A 6,605-nucleotide genomic window follows, 5' to 3' on the forward strand; every position below is an offset into this window, starting at 1 on the left:
TTTGAATTTTGGCTCCAAATTTCAGTTCCCGACCTTACGTTCTGAGCTCAATGTGGTAAAACCCGAAACAGAGGTTTTAGCCCTCAGACCTGATTCAGGATGCATTTTTCTCACCTGGGATGGCATGGGCTTCCACAGGGGACACATATTTCATGTTCTTTCAGCCAAACTGAAAATTTGAATTTTGGCTCCAAATTTCAGTTCCCGACCTTACGTTCTGAGCTCAATGTGGTAAAACCAAATACAGATGTTTTAGCCCTCAGACTTGATTCAGGATGCATTATTCACCTGGGATGGCATGGGCTTCCACAGGGGACACATATTTCATGTACTTTCAGCCAAACTGAAAATTTGAATTTTGGCTCCAAATTTCAGGTCCCGACCTGACATTCTGAGCTCAATGTGGAAATACCCGAAACAGAGGTTTTAGCCTTCAGACTTGATTCAGGATGCATTTTTCTCACCTGGGATGGCATGGGCTTCCACGGGGGACACATATTTCATGTACTTTCAGCCAAACTGAAAATTTGATTTTTTGCTCCAAATTTCAGGTCCCGACCTTACGTTCTGAGCTCAATAGGTAAAACCTGAAACAGAGGTTTTAGCCCTCAGACTTGATTCAGGATGCATTTTTCTCACCTGGGATGGCATGGGCTTCCACGGGGGACACATATATCATGTTCTTTCAGCCAAACTGCAAATTTGAATTTTGGCTCCAAATTTCAGGTCCCGACCTTACATTCTGAGCTCAATGTGGTAAAGCCCGGAACAGAGGTTTTAGCCCTCAGACTTGATTCAGGATGCATTTTTCTCACCTGGGATGGCATGGGCTTCCACAGGGGACACATATTTCATGTTATTTCAGCCAAACTGAAAATTTGAATTTTGGCTCCAATTTTCAGGTCCCGACCTTACGTTCAGAGTTAAAAACCTGAAACAGAGGTTTTAGCCCTCAGACTTGATTCAGGATGGGTTTGTGTCACCTGGGAGGGCATGGCTGATTACCTCAACTTCAAGCAGAGGGCAGGGACTAATCAGTGAATTCAGCTGGTGGAGTTTCTGGTTGGAAAGAAAACCTGCAGCCTCCTGGCCCTCCATGGCCAAGTTTTAGACTCCTGGTTTCAAGGGAAGGATTTGGGTTGATATAAGTGATCGCAAATTAGGCCTCTTTTGGAATTAAAACAAAGGGTTCTTCTCAAACCCAAATAATACCAATAAATAAACGTTTCTTTACAAAAATACACACATTTAACTTTAAATTTAAAAATGCTTAAATATATATATATATATATATATATATATATATATATATATATATATATATATATATATATATATATATATATAAATAAAACACAGATAAATAAATAAATAATCTGCTAAAGATGTGCCAAAGGAAAATCACAATGCCTTGCCTTGGGTGGGTTGCAACTTGTAAAGGATAGGATCTTCCATGTAAATTTGTTCCTTGTTCAGTTTTATTTCAATTAGAGAAAATTTTACAAGGCAGTTCAAAATGTGTCATAAAAGCAAAATATGAACTTGCTGTGAGCTGATGTGTGAGACTGGATCTGTCCTGTCATTTCATATTCAACCACTTGAGGGCGCTCTTGTAGCTTTTTCTTGCTTCTTACTTTTAATGAGAATATGTCAGAGAGAGTCAGAGTGAAACAGCTATTAGCATCAGATTGTTTTTAGAGACTCAAAACAGAGTAATAAACAGAAAGCAGTGAAGCAGGATAACTCCAAACTTCTGTCTGTCTCTCTCACACACTCACACACTCACACACTCACACACACACACACACACACACACACACACACACACACACACACACACACACACACACACACACACACACACACACACACACACACACACACACACAGGTCAGAAGGCGCTGAAATTAGCTCTGTTTATGGCTTATAATAAAAAGGGTAAAGTTGAGACTTCTAGTGCCAACAATGAGCCTGAAACACAAACTGTTTCTTCTTTCCTATTTGTGGTATTTTTGGTCATAAAGAAGAGCTACTCATCTAGGAGGAGGAGGAGGCTCCAGGTCTTTTGTTCTCTTTCAAGGCAACGCTGTTTCTTGTTTTCTCTGCGTCATCACCACCCAGTCTCACTCAGTGTCTCACTCAGTGTCTCACACACACACACACACACACACACACACAAACACACACACACACACACACACACACACACAAACACAAACACACACACACAAACACACACACACACACACACACACACACACACACAATTATCAGCAGTGCTGCAGGCACCTATCCTGCAGCTCACTGCAAGAGCAGGTCCTGGTTACGTTAGTGTGAACACAAACCTCCTGAAAAATCCCTGAAAGCTTATATGTGTGAACAAAAAGAGACAGATTTTTAGGTCAAACCCATAACTGTTCTCTGACAGTCTCCTTGAAAAGCCCTTTTAAGGCATTGTGAGTACAATCTTGTAAACATCACTCAGTATTAAAGAGTCTGTCTGTTAATTTTTATCAAAAACTGAGCATGAGAGAAAGAGACAGAAAAGCATTTCTGTTTTTACCCTCCATCTCCAACACACATACAGACTTGTTGAATAGCATTCAAAATGTAATTTCCCACAGAACATAACTATCCAGCTGAACAATTAATGCACAGAACGCAGACACACCGTGAAGAATTCATTCATTATCAACAAGGAAGCTAAAGGAGAGCACAGTGGTGTCTGGAGGAGAGCTGAAAAAAAAGCTGCTTTGTCGTGTTTTATTGGTGCGCCAGCAGCTGTGTGAGTGTGTGAGAGAGATAAAGAGAAGACAGGGAGTAAAGACATTTTTCTCAGGAGAAAGAACGTGTGAGAGAATTAGTGGGGTGAGAAGAAGAGGCAGATGTGATGCATTTAGTGTCTCCTTCACCGTCAAACCGGATGTTTGTCATTAGTGTCTCCCTGTGGGGCTCCAGTCCTGCCTCAGGAAAAATGAGTTTGGAAATGAGACACGTCAAAATGATCCTGCCTGTTTCCCATCTTTTTCTTTCTTCCTCCTTTCTTTTTCTTCATTAAACTTCTTTTCATTAAGCTGAGCTTTCATCAGAAAGAAGGTTTGTTACCACCAGTATTAAAGTATGTGGACCTATACTGACTGAGACGTGTTATTCAGGGCTAAGACATAGCTGGAACTCGAGCTTTGGCTGCATTAAGACTTACAGAAGGCCCTCACCATTCATTCAGTATAGAACAGGAACTGCGAGGTGTTGTCACCTGCCTGCATGTCCACGTGAAAGCCCTGTTCAGATTTTGGATGCTGAGAGAAGAGACATATAAATCCTGTGTTTGGGTTTCAAAACCCAAAAATTCAAGAGCAGAACAAAATCTTATTTCAGAGACATCATAAATACGACAGAGACAAGCTCAAACTTGAATAACCATCCGTCAGGATACACCTCGAAAGTCAGGTGATGATTAGGAAGTAAGTCTCTTATGACAGCGGCCAGTAGGAGTCAGACAATTTACAATAGCCACAACACAACGAAAGAACAGCCATAATGGAAGTTAAAGATGCTATGAGGAGGATCTTTCATAATTGCACTCCCTTGCCACCTTCTGGCCCGGAGCCTCAGCTATATGTAGCGCTATCATCCAACGTATCTGTAGGCTAACAGTAGTTTAGTAGCTGAGTATATTTAGCGCAGCTGGCAGCCCGGTACTCTGAGGCATATCGGTAATGTGTAACGTTAGTAAATCCTGGTTATGTCCTGCCAGTCATCAACTAAGCAGAGCTAATGTAACCTCACTCTTCATTTTATTGATAGACTCTCAAGTTTGAACAGACCACTGCAGAATAACTGCTGACTGTGGGTTGGAATAGACTTTATCACAGACAGATTAGCCCCTGTGTTAGCCTTTAGCTTGTGCGCTATCTCTCTCCTGTTTATCTTTCTTCTGCTTCTCTGTCTTTTTTTCTGTCTGACAGTTGGGTTCCAGTGTCCACAATCACTACAAAATTAACCACAGAAATAATATTCAGCAGAGAAAAACACAGATCTCTGTGTTTTATCCTTTCTCAGTGCTAAACTTTATCAGCTTTGGTGGTGTTGTCATAGAGACCTAGACGTGCTGTAAATCAATCCTGTCCTGGTCAGCCGACCTGGAGGCTAAGAAGTAGTAATTTAAAATAAACTGTAATCTGTGATACTGGGGTTGATAATCTCAATTTAAAATGTGGATTACGATCAGGCATATATCTAGAAGGGACACTTTTCAAAGATCACTTTCAGACTCCTCCTTTAAAGAGGTCAACTTTAGTGGGTTTTAAATGGATAATTTTCTCAAAGAACACAGAAAAGTTGTAGAACTAAGTCACACCTTTTTTCCTATTTTTAATTTCAGTTATAATAAAAACATCTTTGTAGGGGTCTCACCCTGTGATATCCTCTGTGGCACTTACATTTTTATAATATTTACAGTAATTTGTCATTCCTTATTTAGCTTAAAGAATCAGTCATGGCATCAGTAAGCATTACAGCTTCCTTCATTGTTTTTTCGGTTATATTTGTTTTTGAATTTTGCAATAAGTCTAAAGCCTACCAGCCACCATATGTTGCGAATAACAGTAATGTTGGCACCAAAGTGGTGCAGCTTCTTGTCTAGACACCTCCCTCTCTGTTTCAAGGTTATTATTTTGGGTTTTTTCTGCTTTTATTTACAAAGACAGCTTGAGTGGCACAGGAAATGTGAGGAAAGAGAGAAAAGGACGATATACGCTAAACCCTGACATGATAGGAAATCGATCCTGGTCCCCTGGTCTTTATACCAACTGCGCAAATCAAATGTTCTCTCTCTTTGTTTCTGTTTTTGTTTTCATCTTTTCTTTCTCCTCTCTGATCAGCCAGACCCCAGCTGCTACAACTATAGATATCAGTCTCACTGTCACTGACGTCACTGTTTTAATGCTAATGCTAATTTTAGAGCAGTTGGACTCCAAATGCTTCAATTGACACTTTTTTTTAAATCCTTATTATCAATGTGGAACAATCGCAAGAACTAAGATGAGGCATAAGTATTCACATCAATGTGTCAGCATTAATATGAAGCCCCTGCAGTTGGCAGACATACTTTTAGCATCTGTTACAGATATGAGGGAGGACCCAAACCAGACCACTGGAGCACAAGGAGCAGCGATCATCAGCTTTAATGACATGGTGGCAACGGACAGAAGGCTGAGGTCAGTATACAGGCAGGGCTGTTTCAAAGAATTTGGGGGCCCTGGGCAAGATGGACATTGACATACAGTAAGGTTAACGTTTCAGGCATCACATGCAATAGGACAGATTGTTCAAAACAACATGAAAAAAGTGCAGGCTGCATATTACTTTAAAAGTACAATATAAATAAAACTACACACACATAGTATATACCGTAAGAAAGAAAGAAAGACCATTTTACTGTTAGCATATTAGAATAGGTCACTATTATTCAGCTTAGTAAGAGAACTTCACTCTACCTTCATCAGTGGAGGCATCTTTAGGAGGAGGACTCAGAAATTTCAGCAAAGAACCTGTTGGGATACAGAAAAATATGTTAGCATTTCCATATATATTTGATATTTAGAAGGGATCCAGCTCTTTTCACCACAGCCAATAAGCGAAGCTTTAATTAAAAACAATTCAAGCTAATGTTTAGTGCACTGACTCACTTGTGCTTAGACTGTCATTTAAGTTTTCTGTATGAAAATTAGACAGGCTGGTGCTATAAAGACAGTTAACAGCTGGCGTGCATAGATAAGCTACTTCTAAACATTCATTTTCTAGCCTGCTTTATGATGCACCGTGCAGCAAAATATGCTAATGTTAGGTAGGCCCCATACAGCCTAGATGTTATCACGGTGGGATAGTTAGCATATAGCAGACAAGCTATGCCACTTTCACCAAAACTGAGCCTACTACAGAGTTATTGCGATATGCGATAAACCGAGATTCTAGAACAGATCTGCGCCTTTCTTATGCTGTTAATAAATACGTGTAGCCGTATTCACCTCGTTTGAAAAAAAAAAGTTGCACACGCAACAAACTGTTGTAGTTAGTTTAGCATTGTCCGTCACGCAGGTAGCTAACGTAAACACTGGACAAAGTTATCTGAAGCAACTAAATTACACGTGTGATTTATCACTTACCGCTATCTTTTTTTTTGTTTGTTTTATCCTCCTCCTCTTCTCTCTTCTTTCTTTTCTGGCTGCCAGATGGATAAATTCACTTCATCCTTGGGATGTTTTGTATTTTGCCGGCTGCAGGGATCATGAAACCGGCTGGCTGCTGCGTTTTGTCAGCCACGACTGAGAGGCGCCCCCTTGAGGGGGAATCCCGACTCCCAAACAGTGTCATTGCACCTGGGCTGCCAAGGGGCGGACAGACGAATTGTCGTTGCATTTTATTCGAAACAGTCGTTGTCTTGGGGGCCCAGGCCAGCAGGGGGCCCCAGGCAATGGCCTGGTTTGCCTGCCTTATCGCGACGGCTCTGCTTACAGGGCAGAGACGAGGCAGGTACGTTGGGGTCTGATCCAGGAGATCAATCCAAGGGTGGATGCTCGATAGATAAACACACAGTCTGACCA

General features: G+C 41.0%; 1 long non-coding RNA gene across 1 annotated transcript; it reads right to left on the bottom strand.

Annotated features, from left to right (window-relative positions):
• Window positions 1-5,182: 5,182 nt before the first annotated feature.
• On the bottom strand, window positions 5,183-6,312 carry LOC141797479 (uncharacterized). The gene is made up of 3 exons (XR_012599081.1): window positions 6,168-6,312; window positions 5,499-5,552; window positions 5,183-5,260 (listed from the first exon to the last, which is right to left on the bottom strand). It is a non-coding gene; the product is annotated as an uncharacterized LOC141797479 (long non-coding RNA).
• Between the last annotated feature and the right edge of the window lie 293 nt (window positions 6,313-6,605).

The sequence above is a fragment of the Halichoeres trimaculatus genome, unplaced genomic scaffold (assembly GCF_033239565.1).
Source record: "Halichoeres trimaculatus isolate MK-OKI-2021-1 unplaced genomic scaffold, fHalTri1.1 fHalTri1_scaffold_9, whole genome shotgun sequence".
Lineage (NCBI taxonomy): Eukaryota > Metazoa > Chordata > Actinopteri > Labriformes > Labridae > Halichoeres > Halichoeres trimaculatus.